At 37.8% G+C, this 16,540-nt stretch overlaps 1 protein-coding gene and 1 long non-coding RNA gene across 2 annotated transcripts in view; one reads left to right on the top strand and one right to left on the bottom strand.

The window, feature by feature from the left end:
• Positions 1-16,540, top strand: part of adgrv1 (adhesion G protein-coupled receptor V1) — a 1,080,612-nt gene that overhangs the window by 756,997 nt on the left and 307,075 nt on the right. The window lies entirely within an intron of this gene.
• On the bottom strand, positions 3,094-5,159 carry LOC129440705 (uncharacterized). The gene is made up of 3 exons (XR_008643209.2): positions 4,489-5,159; positions 4,281-4,393; positions 3,094-3,505 (listed from the first exon to the last, which is right to left on the bottom strand). It is a non-coding gene; the product is annotated as an uncharacterized lncRNA (long non-coding RNA).

Below are 16,540 nucleotides of genomic sequence, written 5' to 3'. Positions count from 1 at the left end.
ACTATGCATTTCATCTCCCCGGTAGGCAGGGGGGGACCAGAGCATATTACATTGTCTGACATTGTTTTTGCAATTTCACACATCTCCTTAATAGTATCTTTGGTGATTTCCGACTGGCGGAGCCTGGTGTCATCCGTGCCAGCGTGAATAACAATCTTAGAAAACTTCCGCTTAGCATTAGCCAGCACTTTAAGTTTGGATCTAATGTCAGACGTTCTGGCTCCCGGTATACAGTCGACTATGGTGTTTGGTGCCTTAATGTTAGTGTTTCTGAGTATAGAATTCCCAATGACTAGGGCACTTTTAACAGGCGTTTCAGCTGGTGTACTCCTTAGGGGATCGAATCTGTTAGAAATTACCGTATGGGTCTTAGAAGGACGCCGTATATGACTATGCCGCCTGACAGTCACGCAGTTAGTCCGCCGACTTGACTCTGATGTCGGAACCGAGCCATGTGTATTTTGATAAACACTATGCGCGCTCGATACAGTATTTGTAATATTTACATTAGCATCTGATGTCGGAACGAAGCCGTTAGTCTTTTAGCTCGATACAGTATTTGCAACAGTAACATTAGCGGTTTTGCTATCCTGAACTAGCGTTCGGATGCGCGATTCTAGTTCAGCAACCTTTTTCAATTCAATTCAATTCAATTTTATTTATATAGCGCTTTTCACAATACTCAATTGTTTCAAAGCAGCTTTACATTAATAGAAGCAGTAAAAGCACAGAAAAACGACAGAAAGCATAACATAATACACAATAGCATAAGTAGTCAATTTTGCTTGCGGCTATGACGCGACATTATGAGCGAGCATATTACTAATGTAACGTCTAGAAGAAGAAGCTAAGTTAAGCCAAAGCAGGCTACCTCCCCGGGGTAAAAACCCCCCTAGGAGAAAAAAAACAAAAACCCCGGGTTGTTTAGCAGAGGAAATAAAAATAAAAGTCCTAGGAGGGAAAAACCCTTGGGAGATATACATGTATATACACACATATAAACGGATAAGGAGCTTAAGCGGAGATTAAGCGGAGATTAAGCGGAGATTAAGCAGAGATTAAGCGGATATTAAGCGGGTCCTGCCGGTGGTCGTTGGTCAGGCATCAGCTGGGCATCACATTGAAGGACGACCAGTAGATCAGAGGTGCGCCGACTTTCACATCTACCGGAACTGGGTCTGTTTGTCCCATTGTCCTCAGGGTCAATGGGACCCAGGGACGAGACAGGGAGAGAAAAACAAAATCATATTAGCGTAGGGGCCGTTCACATGTAATGCAAGTGTCACACAGTGATGTGGTTTAATCAGCTTAGTTTCAGACAGACTAACTATTGAGGCATAATTGTTTTATCCACAGTTGAGGATTTTGCAAATAGGGGGCCCACTGCGACGGTATATATGGTAACTAAGGGTCACCTTCCGATTTTTAAGAGAAAATGAAACCTGTCGACCCGTTTGACTAAGGCCTGTAACCCCACTGTCGTCGTTAATGTAGGTTCAGTGGCAAACGGGTCTATATTGCATACTATTTACAAGATCACGAGAAAACGCCCAACATCGCAACCTGACCATACGTGTCAACCCGTTTGACTAAGGCTGGAGGCCCCACTGTCGTCGTTAATGCAGGTTCAGTGGCAAACGGGTCTGTATGGCATACTATTCACAAGACACAAGAAAGGGCCAAAATCTCAACCCGACCATACGTGCCAACCCGTTTGACTAATGCTAAGTTCACACTACATGATTTTAAGCCAGATTTAAGCCCGATTTGCAAGTCGTTCGCTCGCCGACAGGTCGGGGTGTGATCGGGTGCAAATCGCGGGGGATTAGCGGGCGATCGACGTTCGCGAATCTGTTGGTATGAAAGAGCCAACAACGCATCAAAGACGCTCGCAGACGCCTCGCAGACGCGTCGCCGACACCAGAAAAATATCTAGCATGCTAGATATCTGGAGCTGTCGCGCGACTCAACCTCCTGTGATGTCACGAGCTACAGCCAATCCGACCAGGGGTTGAGGTCACACGGAAAGATGAGTAGCATGTCACAGTTATGAATGCCTGTATGACGTTACACATATATGTACAACAACTGCGCTGAGAAAAAGAAACGGTGGAGAGAAATAGCAAACGCTGTAAAACAGCCAGGTGAGCAAATGTTATTATTACATTATCTAAATGTTATAGGGTCAAATGTAAATTAATTGGTCATATTTCCATATACATGGATATTATTGTAATCCTATTTTTGGGATATGTCTGTAAAACATTATAAAGTGTATAATTATTTTTTACTGTAATTCTGTTTATTGTTATATATTGTGTATTAGAGGATATTCAGCTACATTACAATCTGCCTTTTGTACCAATTGAAAGAGCTTAAACCAAGGAATAAATTCTCATATTTAGTTTGAATAAAAAAATAAAATAAATGAAAGTGTGAATGTAAATATTAACTGAAAAAATGCATTTCTTTATTGATTTTAGACTTTACTTTTGCACAAGTGGACTCACAAACAACTACATCAACTTCATTTGGGAACCATGGCTTTGGAATTGAGGGATATTGAAGACCCAGTTCTTTCATCACATCTCAAAAGAAGCATAATGGTGATCATATTCAATGCCCAGGAGACTGACAAAAGTGGATCAATGTTGTCACCTGAACAACCTACCTTATGCATATATCATACATGACATGTGCAGTCCCGATGTGTTTTTGTTTACAAACTATTGACTTTACTATGTATTACATTTATCAATAAGGTGATTAAACTTGTTAAAGGGTTTAGATTGAATTTCCCAGTGGTGTTTCATGAAATAAATGGTCTATCGAAAGTAATACATTTAATGCAACAAAGTATAAAAGTATTAAACACATTGAGTCATATTTTACAAAAACAGGCAATATGAATAGTGCTTTAGTGCAATGTAGTACATTAGAATGTATATTATGTGGATCAAGAAATAAAGTTAGTATAAGGCACTTAATTGCAACATGCAGATTGCCTTTATTAAATCCCTGCACCTTTTGATTTGTATGCAATTAAAATTTATTAAATAATAACACAACAATAAACAGAATACTTAAAACAATGAATAAGTGAACCACATGTGTGTTCTTTACAAATACAGGACTTTAGAACACACAAGAAAACTAATGTCCTAAACTGACAATAACTGGCTTTAATCTGCTTTTTGCAGGGATAACTCTACATCAGTTCCTTTTAAAATGTGATGAACTTGCCAATAAACACTACCCGCTGGTGAGGCAAAGTAGTCCCGCATCAGATTGCGTTGCACTTTTGCTATTGCCATACAATTGCGATGTGAGGTGTATTTCATCGGTTGAAAAGCACACATCCCGTGAATCTTCCACTGCCCATCATCCATGTTGTGGTCAGCAGTCTGCTACAGCTGGAGTGGTAGCAAGTACCCCAAAGCAATAACTGCCACTTCCTTTTGAAGTCCATGGCTATTGTATGCCACTCTCCTTCCGTTGATGGTGTCTAAAACAATAGGACACACCAAATGTCACTGATTAAATAATTATATATTCAAGACTACAGTTTACAATGGATTTATTTGCATAGTTATATGCAGAACAAAGTTGGATAGCCATGCTTTTGTGAGTCAAACACCTTGGGTCTCATTTATAAAACTGTGCGTAGGATCCTTACTAAAAGTCTACGTATGCACAAAAGCCAAAAATTATTAAGACAGACAAAGCAATGTTCCCTTTCTGCAAGTGTGCGTACATGAATTATCTTCAGATCCCACCATGCAAGCCCATTCACCCATTAAGTTTTTTTTTATAGATCACAACCTTTGCGTGGGAACTGGCGTACGCATGTTTCCAGACCGGTTTTGTGCGTACACATGCTTTATAAATGAGACCCCCTCTTACTTAATCCATATAAATAAGTATAACGATAAACTAAACAACATGTAGAATAACAAATATTACAATATTAGGTTTAGAAGTAATTTTATATTTATTGTTGTGTTAGTTTCACAATTCATGTTTCTACACAAAATACTTTAAAATACACATAGTGTAAGCTCAGATAAAACTATGAAATTAATGTATACAGGTATGTATAGACATAAAAATAGAATTACTTATGCTTTTCAGAACTATATCCCTGTTTCTAATAATACTTTTTACTAAAATACTTTTATCAAAGACAGTCAACTGCTGATGTCCACAATGTTATGTGTGTTCTTTTTTTAAAATGAAGTAGTAGATTTTATATATATCTTTATATTTTGTAATAACCCTACCTTCAAGAAATCGTCCTTTATAACCTGGTACAGAGCAGAACATCCAAAACTATTTGTGAGATGGTGCTGGTCTCCCATCCTGGACTTGAACCTGATGAACTTGAACGTGTCACCTGTAAGACACAAAAAAGTTCAAAAACATACCCAGACAGAAAAAACGTTATGACAACATTCAGTTCATATTCGTTTGAAATGAAATCACACAAACCTGTTGCATAGAATCGCAGGGTCAAAGACAAATGCTCTCCAAATCATGTTTTGCTAAGCCTGTCCTCTTCTATTTGAACAATAATTAAATCAAGAAACACAGCTTTTAAGCACAGTAGACAACACTTTGATATTTTAAATGTGATCTTAGCCAAACATAAGCATGCAGCTATATTAAACAAGCTGTAACAGTTACTCACCTCAAATCTTTAATCCCTGCTGTCCGCGTGTGGTTCTGATCCACCTCTCCACATCACATCTCTATAATTTTTTTCTTTTGCGGCTTTGCATCGCGCAAACGGTTTGCAGCACTTATTTCTGTCTGAAGTCTATATATACAAACAAAAGTTTTGCGCGTTTTGTTTCTTCTTCTGTGGGTTTTTACCGGCGCGCGTGTAGTTTCGCGTCATTTCCGGTTTGTTTTATCGCGTGATTTTTCGTGACAGAACGGGGTTTGTAGGCAAGACAGAATCGTTGGGTAATAGAGTTGTTCTCAACTCGTGTAGTGCGTTACCTCCTGTTGTGGGGCATTCACGTTGTGTCGTGTGGTGTGAACTGCTCAACAACGTGAACACTCCTGATTTCACAGAGAGCAAGTCATGTAGTGTGAACCGCACAGTTCGGACCTACGTTTCAAAGTCATGTAGTCTGTACGAGCCTTAAGGCCGGAAGCCCCACTGTCGTCGTTAATGCAGGTTCAGTGGCAAACGGGTCTGTATGGCATACTATTCGCAATAGAAAGAAAGCGCCAAAATCACAACCCAACCATACGTGCCAACCCGTTTGACTAAGGCCAAAAGCCCCACTGTCGTCGTTAATGCAGGTTCAGTGGCAAACGGGTCTGTATGGCATACTATTTGCAATACAAAGAAAGCGCCAAAATCACAACCCAACCATACGTGCCAACCCGTTTGACTAAGGCTGGAAGCCCCACTGTCGTCGTTAATGCAGGTTCAGTGGCAAACGGGTTTGTATGGCATACTATTCACAAGAACACGAAAGTTCCAAAATCGCAATCCGACTATAGGTTAAGATAAGGTTTTTATTTATTTATTTGGTTTGTCTGTGTTATGACCGCGAGTGCTTTGTTCCGTACAGATAACTATTTCGAGTTAAGTACTTTTACTAGACAAATTATGCGAATGCTTTGTTGAAGAGAAAAGTTTTAAGTCTAGATTTAAAATTATCGACTGTGTCTGATTCTCAGACATCGGTTGGTAAATCATTCCAGAGCTTAGGGGCTAAGTAGGAAAATGACCTTCCACTTTTAGACACTTTTGATAGTCTAGGGATAATCAAGAGACCAGAATTTTGCGACCGTAGTGTGCGTGATGGATTGTATTCTGATAGTAATTCTCTAAGATATGAGGGTGCTAGGCCATTTAAAGCTTTGTAGGTGATTAGTGATATTTTAAATTGTATGCGATATTTAACTGGTAGCCAGTGTAAAGATGCCAGAATTGGGCTTATGTGGTCATACTTTTTAGATCGAGTAAGTACCCTTGCGGAAGCGTTTTGAACTAGCTGAAGCTTGTTTACTTGATTTGCATGGCATCCCCCGAGTAGCGAGTTACAATAGTCTATTCTAGAGGTCATAAAAGCATGGATAAGCTTCTCTGCGTCAGATGTAGACAGTATATGGCGTATTTTCAAGATATTTCTAAGATGGAAGAATGCTGTGCGGCAGACGTTGGCGATATGACTATCGAAGGATAAGTTGCTGTCGAACATCACACCTAAGTTCCTAACCGTGGAAGATGGCACCACAGTGCAGCCATCTATGTGCAACTTGTACTCTGACATATTATGTTTGTAGCGATTCGGTTCAATAATAAGTATCTCTGTCTTATTGGAGTTCAGCTTAAGAAAGTTATGTGCCATCCAGTCACTAACATCGCTAAGGCAGTCTGTTAGCTTAGAAAACGTGTGTGTTTCGCTGGGATGTGAGGAGATGTAAAGCTGGGTATCATCCGCATAGCAGTGAAAACTTATGTTATGTTTCCTGATAATGTCTCCTAGAGGTAACATGTATAACGAGAACAGGATAGGACCTAAAACCGAACCCTGCGGTACACCGTATTTAACCAGGGAGTGATATGACTCTTCCTCATTTACATAAACAAAGTGATAGCGATTGGTTAGATACGACCTAAACCAGGCTAGCGCCTGACCACTGATACCAACATAGTTTTCTAGTCTATTGAGTAAGATTGTATGATCTATTGTGTCAAAGGCTGCACTAACATCTAATAATATAAGAATTGAGATTTCACCACGATCGGATGTTAATAGGAGGTCATTTGTAACTCTAAGCAACGCTGTCTCTGTGCTATGGTGGGGCCTGAATCCTGATTGGAACTTTTCATATGTACTATTATTTGTCAAGAATGTGCGTAACTGGCTTGCCACTACCTTTTCTAATATTTTCGAAAGAAAAGGGAGATTTGAGATTGGTCTAAAGTTATTAAGCTCTCCCTGGTCAAGCTGCGGTTTTTTAATCAGCGGTTTAATAACTGCTAGTTTGAAAGCTGTTGGAACGTATCCTATTTCTAGCGATGAGTTAAAGATATTTAGAACCGGGGTTGACACTACAGGGAATACCTCTTTAAGCAGTTTTGTGGGAACGGGGTCTAATATACAGGATGATGATTTGGATGATGTAACTAGTCTAGAGAGCTCATATATTGTAGTAGGTTTAAATGAATCAAGATGTTCGTATGGTAGTCTAGTGTTAAGTGAACTAACGGGTAGAGTGGTGGCTGCCTGGGTAGCTACGATGTTGTCCCTTATAGCCGTAATTTTGTTAGAAAAGAAGTTCATGAAGTCGTTACTATTGTGTTGAAGTTTACTATTGGTTTCTGTTTGTTCTTTATTTCTAGTCAGTTTTGCAATGGTGATGAAGAGGAAACGAGGGTTATTATGATTCTCATTTATAAGCTTGCTAAGATAGGTAGATCTGGCGGTTTTAATAGCCTGTCTGTATTGTTTAACACTCTCTTTCCATGCTGCACGCCATACCTCTAACTTTGTGCTTCTATAATTTCTTTCCATTTTCCTAGTTGCCTTTTTGAGTGCTGCGGTGTGATGATCATACCATGGAGCTGGCGGTTTTCTTTGATTCTCTTTTTTCGAATGGGAGCAACGGCATCCAATGTGTTAGAACAGACATTGTTTAGGTTTTCTATTACAATATCTAGATCGTCACAGTTATCTGCTACATGTTTAATTTGGGACAGGTCTGGAAGAGTGCTAATAAATCTATCTTTAGTGGTGGAAATTATTGTTCTGGCTAATCTGTAGCATGTTGTGGATTGAGTGATCCTATCTAGAAGTACAGTGTATGACACAAGGTAATGGTCAGAAACTGCATCACTCTGAGGTGATATTTTGATGTCATTAATATTGAGCCCGAGTGACAGAATTAAGTCTAATGTGTGCTTACGAGTATGCGTTGGCCCTGTCACGTTTTGTCTAATATTGAGAGAATTTAGAACATCCATAAATGCACGTCCTAGTGCATCTTTTGGGTTATCCACATGAATATTAAAATCACCAACGATAAGAGCTTTATCTACAGTGACTACAAGCTCAGACAAGAAATCTGCTATTTCTTTAAGGAAATCTGCATGGTGGCCCGGAGGTCTATAGATTGTAGCTAAGGCAAAAGAGAGCTGTTTGTGGTTATGATCGGTTATTTCCAAATTTAACAACATTAGTTCGAATGATTTAAATTTTACTTCAGATTTTTGGTTTACTTTAAAAATGTTGTTGTATATTGTAGCTACACCACCCCCTCTCCCCTTTAATCGAGGTTCGTGTTTATAATAATAGTCTTGTGGGGTGGATTCGTTTAAACTAATGTAGTCGTCTGCTTTAAGCCAGGTTTCTGTTAAACAGAGTGCATCTAAGTTTTGGTCTGTAACTATTTCATTGACAATAGGTTCTTTATTGGTAAGCGATCTAATGTTCAGAAGGCCGAATTTTAACGTTCGAGGTTCATCTGTTAATGTATTGTTTTCTAATTTTATATTAATCAGATTTGTACCAGATGTGGCAAGCGGTGCTCTGTATTTATTTGTTCGGGGAACAGATACAGTTGAAATGTGTTGATATTCTGGTAAGATTGACTCGAAGTGCTGGGATATAAGTGATCTTGACATATCACGGCAGCTAACAGATGGACAGTTAAGCCGATCCGTCTGTTGCCTGAATTGTACCCTGGATAGTCAGACTGTATTCGAAGTAAGACTATTGGTCAGATTTATAGAGAGAATCGCACTTCCTTCCTGAGATGGATGGAGGCCATCTCTCTTTAGCAGGTCAGGTCTCCCCCGAAAATGCTTCCAATTGTCTATAAACCCTACGTTATGCTGAGGGCACCATTTTGACATCCAGTCGTGAAGAGACAATAATCTACTGTAAGTTTCATCCCCCCAGTAGGCGGGGAGGGGACCAGAGCATATTACATTGTCTGACATTGTTTTAGCGATTTCACATATCTCTTTAATATTATCTTTGGTGATCTCCGACTGGCGGAGTCTGGTGTCATTCGTGCCGGCGTGAATAACAATTTTAGAAAACTTACGCTTAGCATTAGCCAGCACTTTAAGTTTTGATCTAATGTCTGAAGACCTGGCTCCCGGTATACAATCGACTATGGTGGCTGGTGCCTCAATGTTCGCGTTCCTAAGTATCGAATCTCCAATGACCAAGGCACTTTTAACAGACGTCTTAGTCGGTGTATTGCTTAGAATATCGAACCTGTTTGAAATTACCAGGGGGGTCTTGGGTGGGCACCGGAAACGACTTTGCCGCCTGACAGTCACCCAGTTAGTCGGCCCCCTTGACTCAGATGATGGAACCGAGCTAAGTGTATTACGTTTAACACTAGGCGCACCCGAAACAGTGTTTGTAGCATTAGCGGTATTAGCGTTTGTAGCATTAGCGGTATTAACGTTTGTAGCATTAGCGGTATTAGCGTTTGTAGCATTAGCGGTATTGCTGTCATCAACTAGCGTTTGGATGCGCGCTTCTAGTTCTGCAATCTTCTCCGTCAGCCTTACTACTTCAATACACTTAGCACAAGTAAACCCCTCTGTGCTGATGGAAGAAGCTAAACTGTACATGTGGCAAGTAATGCAGGTTACAATAACAAGCGCAGTCTTACCGCTTTCATGTTGGGTGATGGCGTCTTCGGTCGCCTGGACGCGGTCCGTGAAGCTACATCGCGAGGGAAGCTCACTCGCAGCACGCCCCGATCACCTGCGAACGTCTGGGGCCAGGGTGATGTGGGGCATGCTGAATCTGCGAAGATCGGAAAATGCTAGCTTCAGCCGGCACCGTTTGTTGATGCTAGCGGGCTATATGCTAACACTGGGTGTTTATTAGTGATAAATAGTTTCACGTGGTAGTACTGCTCAATGATCGTCACGGTAAAGTATTCCTAGGATAAACTAATAAGTTATATTATATAAATAGGAATAAGATAGTAAAAAAAAGGATTAGGTGATGAACTCGACGGATGTTTATATGAAGAAGATAATTTGGTAACACTTTATTTTAAGGTGTTCTTAATACACAGTAATTACCTCATTAAGTACTACGTAGTAGACGGTGTAATTACATGCAACCAAATGTACTTAATATGTAACTAAGTTATGGAACAGCATGTACTTACAGATTGTAATTATGCACATGTAATAAGCTGCAACTGTTACACATATGTAACAGGTCGAGTCTGTTACAAAGCTAACTACTAGTGTAATAAAAGGTCTTGTTACATATGTGTTACAATGTAATCATATTGAAAGTACTTTGTGTAGTACTATGTAACAACAAGTACCTACATATGTTACTAGTTACATAGTTCACAGTTTAAATACATGCATTAGCTTCTTAATTACATTTAAATTACATAATATTACACAGGGATAAGCTACGTAAAATAAAGTGTATCAAGAGTGTACTTAAAGGAATAGTCTACTCATTTTCAATATTAAAATATGTTATTACCTTAACTAAGAATTGTTGATACATCCCTCTATCATCTGTGTCCGTGCACGTAAGCGCTGGAGCGCGCTGCGACGCTTCGATAGCATTTAGCTTAGCCCCATTCATTCAATGGTACCATTTAGAGATAAAGTTAGAAGTGACCAAACACATCAACGTTTTTCCTATTTAAGACGAGTAGTTATACGAGCAAGTTTGGTGGTACAAAATAAAATGTAGCGCTTTTCTACGCGAATTTAAAAGAGAAACTATATTTTATGGCGTAATAGCACTTTTGGGAGTACTTCGACTCGGCACAGTAACACCCTCCCTCTCCCATTATGAGAGTGAGAAGGGGAGCGGACTTTTCAGGCGAGTCGAAGTACTCCCAAAAGTGCTATTACGCCATAAAATATAGTTCCTCTTTTAAATCCGCTTAGAAAAGCGCGACGTTTTATTTTGTACCACCAAACTTGCTCGTATAACTACTCGTCTTAAATAGGAAAAACGTTGATGTGTTTGGTCACTTCTAACTTTATCTCTAAATGGTACCATTGAATGAATGGGGCTAAGCTAAATGCTATCGAAGCGTCGCAGCGCGCTCCAGCGCTTACGTGCACGCACACAGATGATAGAGGGATGTATCAACAATTCTTAGTTAAGGTAATAACATATTTTAATATTGAAAATGAGTAGACTATTCCTTTAAGTGTTCTTCATGTGCATCTACATACCTTATCCATCTGTAACAAAGTTTAAATCGACTCACTAGTTCACAGTGTAATTACACGAATTAGCTTCTTAATTACATTTAAATTACATAATATTACACGGGGATGAGCTACGTAAAATAAAGTGTATCTAATGTACTTAAGTTTGAAACGACTTACTAGTTCACACATGAATTAGCTTCTTAATTACATTTAAATTGCATAATATTACACGCGGATAAGCTACGTAAAATAAAGTGTATCTAGAGTGTACTTAAAGCAACACTATGTAGTTTTTTTACCTTTAAATAATGTCTCTAAAATTATTTCAGTGATAGAACAACTTTTAACTGGACAAATTGTACTGTTGCTGCAACCTGAGCAGCCTCCTAGCTGCTAAAAGCACACTCTGAAAGTGGCGGTGGAGGGTAGGAAACACAGCCCCGCCCCTCCCCCTTGCCTGCAGAAGAGTGTCTGATACCAGGCACTGTTGCGCTTTTCAACCACATGGGGGAGCTGTAAGTCATTTTTACATGGAAACTACATAGTGTTGCTTTAAGTGTACTTCATGTGTATCTACATACCTTTTCCATCTGTAACATAGTTTGAATCGACTCACTATTTCATGGTTTAAAATAACATGAATTAGCTTCTGAATTACATTAAAATTACATAATATTACACAGGAATAAGCTACATAAAATAAAGTGTATCAAAAGTGTACTTAAGTGTACTTAAGTTTGAAACTTAAGACTTACTAGTTCACTGTTAATTACATGAATTAGCTTCTTAATTACATTTAAATTGCATAATATTACACGCGGATAAGCTACGTAAAATAAAGTGTAACTAGAGTGTACTTAAGTGTACTTCATGTGTATCTTCATACCTTATCCATCTGTAACATAGGTTGAATCGACTCACTAGTTCATGGTTTAATAACATGAATTAGCTTCTGAATTACATTTAAATTACATAATATTACACAGGAATAAGCTACATAAAATAAAGTGCATCAAAAGTGTACTTAAGTGTACTTAAGTTTGAAACGACTTACTAGTTCACTGTTAATTACATGAATTAGCTTCTTAATTACATTTAAATTGCATAATATTACACGCGGATAAGCTACGTAAATTAAAGTGTAACTAGAGTGTACTTAAGTGTACTTCATGTGTATCTTCATACCTTATCCATCTGTAACGTAGTTTGAATCGACTCACTAGTTCATGGTTTAATAACATGAATTAGCTTCTGAATTACATTTAAATTACATAATAATACACGGGGATGAGCTACGTAAAATAAAGTGTATCTAATGTACTTAAGTTTGAAACGACTTACTAGTTCATACATAAATTAGCTTCTTAATTACATTTAAATTGCATAATATTACACGCGGATAAGCTACGTAAAATAAAGTGTATCTAGAGTGTACTTAAAGCAACACTATGTAGTTTTTTTACCTTTAAATAATGTCTCTAAAATTATTTCAGTGATAGAACAACTTTTAACTGGACAAATTGTACTGTTGCTGCAACCTGAGCAGCCACCTAGCTGCTAAAAGCACACTCTGAAAGTGGCGGTGGAGGGTAGGAAACACAGCCCCGCCCCTCCCCCTTGCCTGCAGAAGAGTGTCTGATACCAGGCACTGTTGCGCTTTTCAACCACATGGGGGAGCTGTAAGTCATTTTTACATGGAAACTACATAGTGTTGCTTTAAGTGTACTTCATGTGTATCTACATACCTTTTCCATCTGTAACATAGTTTGAATCGACTCACTATTTCATGGTTTAAAATAACATGAATTAGCTTCTGAATTACATTAAAATTACATAATATTACACAGGAATAAGCTACATAAAATAAAGTGTATCAAAAGTGTACTTAAGTGTACTTAAGTTTGAAACTTAAGACTTACTAGTTCACTGTTAATTACATGAATTAGCTTCTTAATTACATTTAAATTGCATAATATTACACGCGGATAAGCTACGTAAAATAAAGTGTAACTAGAGTGTACTTAAGTGTACTTCATGTGTATCTTCATACCTTATCCATCTGTAACATAGGTTGAATCGACTCACTAGTTCATGGTTTAATAACATGAATTAGCTTCTGAATTACATTTAAATTACATAATATTACACAGGAATAAGCTACATAAAATAAAGTGTATCAAAAGTGTACTTAAGTGTACTTAAGTTTGAAACGACTTACTAGTTCACTGTTAATTACATGAATTAGCTTCTTAATTACATTTAAATTGCATAATATTACACGCGGATAAGCTACGTAAAATAAAGTGTAACTAGAGTGTACTTAAGTGTACTTCATGTGTATCTTCATACCTTATCCATCTGTAACGTAGTTTGAATCGACTCACTAGTTCATGGTTTAATAACATGAATTAGCTTCTGAATTACATTTAAATTACATAATAATACACGGGGATAAGCTATTGATTAGTTTTCTTAAAGAGTGCTATTTCGGAACAACTAATGTTTTACTTCATATATTTTACTTTAACTGTATTTGGTGTACTTTTGTGTGCTAAATAGGGCTGTGCAAAAAAATATCGATACAGCAGCTGTATTGATAGTGTATCGATATTTCTATTTCTATTATCAATATTTTAAAACCATCAAATTCCTCTGTGTGCGTCAAACGACCTCCTCTGCCGCTGCTGTAGTTGTCACTGTCCAGTTGTCTGCCATATACGGCCATTCACCAATATCTCAGAAGTTAGAGGGAGTGAGAAAATGGCAGAAAATTTAAAAACACCTGCAGCTTTCTGTCACTGACAGAAGACAACGGAGACAGATATATGTAACAAAGTTTATTGAATGATGAAGTAAATGCAGAATGTTGGTAAATAATGATGATATCCAAGGGGAATCCACAGACACACAGACACACTGGGGAAGAGGTAATCCAGATGATGATGATGATGATGATGATGGTGATGGTGCTCAGGAGAAGTTCTGTAAAGACACATAGGTTAGAGAGTCTGGTATACACATGAACAATAGCGTACTTGTGACGAGACCGGACGGTGTCTGTTTGTTTGTGGCTGGTATTTAAAGTGAGGATTTGATGAGGGGTGACAGGTGCAGCTGATTAGTATTCTGGTGATCTGTGCTGATGAGGGGTGTGTGTGGAAGGACCTGGCAAATCCGTGACACTTTCAAAGAGCATGCATGCTTGATAAGTAAATTTAGAGTTTATTTTTGTGTTTAATTTGTGTTAAAAGTACAACACAAATGTATTATGATTGTCTTGCAAGCATACACTCAGTATACCTTGAATAGATCGTTTGCATACATTTTATATCTGTATTTTTTGGCTAATCCAAAATTCTTAAAACTACCCTGGTAAAAATGAATATGGTAAGTATATTATGTTTTGTATACTTTAGCATATCTGCAGACCAGTGACCAGTATACTTCAGGTTTGTTTATGATTAGTTAACTTAAAGAGTGCTATTTTGGGAATAGATGACTTCAGCTGATAGCATATCCAAAATTATTTTTTTGAAATAAATGTTTCCAATTAAATAAAAGCTCATTAAAACAGTCAAAACAATTTGTTATAAATATATTTAAAATATATGTTTATTCACAGCATTCGTTGTGTACAGTATTTGCGTAAAAACGGAACAATTACTCATTGAAGAATGTCAAGATGATTCAGAGTTTTCAACATCTTTCTCCCGCAAAATCAACTTTAGTCTGGCAGGTTTTGATTCAGCCTAATAGTAGTCTGAAAAAGAGAGACAATAAGCTCAATTAACAAGTGTTTATTTTTAAGACATTGCATTTATTTAAGACTTACTGTATTAAATCTATAGTTTACTGGCTAAAGAGAACAATGGCAACTGAGCAGATAGTATATTTTACCTAAACTAGAGCTTGACGAAAATGTCATCATATATATTAAGAACTCTTCATTAAAATAACTTCCCAAAGTAAGCATATGAACATACTCAATTACCCCAAAAAGTAACATTAACATTTCTTTAGACTCACCGTATTCACATTAGATTATCATTTCACATTAGAATCCTTTGTCTCTTAAACATTATTTTAGAAACCATAAATTGTCTATTTAAGCACTAATTATATGCTCAAAACAACCTCAACATCATATGAGTTATATTATGTCATATTTCTTTACTCTTGTTTCATACGCAAACATATGATCTCATTTACATTTCAATTATTAACACTATCACCATGGCAACATTCACTTTAAACAAAATGGTGGACACCCGCGAACTCCGTGTGCATTACTGAACTCACGTTACTCTCAAATAGTTGTTTACCATCAAAATTCAAGTAACAACATAATTGCATTTTTTTCTCTGTGTGAAATAACAATCTTTGTTTTTAAAAGGAACTTTCAAGACAGTTACTTCAGTTCGTATTACATTCAAAAGTACTTAAAATACAGTTTTGTTGTTCAAAACTCACTAAAAACATTAAACACTAATAACAACCATTCAAAGACACCTTTAAAGGCGGAGTCCATGATGTTTGAAAGCCAATGTTGATATTTGAAATCACCTAAACAAACACGCCCCTACCCCAATAGAATCTGGACCTTCTGTTGATAGACCCGCCCCACACATACGCAAACCGGCATTTGATTTGATTTGATTGGCTATAAGTGTGTTTTGGTAGTCGGCCCGTCTCCTTTTCCAACGCGTTTTTCAAACATCGTGGACTCCGCCTTTAACTTGTTATATGCTCAAATTAATCTTACCTGGACAGAATATTAAACAAGATAGATTCATTTCTCCCGGAGCATCTCGAATCACTGTTATCTTATCTGCTCTCTGCATTTACTTGTGTTTATAAGCGCTACTACAACTAAGCAGACCTATGCGAGAGCCCCCCTAGCTGTCTGTATGATGTAGACTGCCTATTTACACACAAACAAATATATTGCTACTGCAGAACTCTTTTACAATGATAAGGGTGCCCATGAAATACTTTAAGAAATTCAGTTCAGGCAATTTACCTTTTTATCATGTTCTTATTCTTCTGAATAATAATTTATATATAAACACTCAAAATTTAAATGGGGTGTCTTCCGTTTCCATATCTTTTATTTAACTAGTACCACATATACAAACATCAATATAATAATAAAACAATCGCGCATTAATTTGTCGATGTAAGGAACACAGGAGAACGGATTCCAAAGCAGAGGTGTTTTTATTAAATACACAACAAGTCTCTCAGTCACCAAAGTCGCTTAAGGGCATCCAGGGCTGGGAAACAGAGCACGTAGAGGATCTCTGGCAATCAGGGCACAGACTGAAGTCAGGGGGACCCCGATACGGGGCGGGA

The sequence above is a fragment of the Misgurnus anguillicaudatus genome, chromosome 22 (assembly GCF_027580225.2).
Source record: "Misgurnus anguillicaudatus chromosome 22, ASM2758022v2, whole genome shotgun sequence".
NCBI classification, from domain to species: Eukaryota; Metazoa; Chordata; class Actinopteri; order Cypriniformes; family Cobitidae; genus Misgurnus; species Misgurnus anguillicaudatus.
This window is presented reverse-complemented; position numbering and strand designations above follow the sequence as displayed.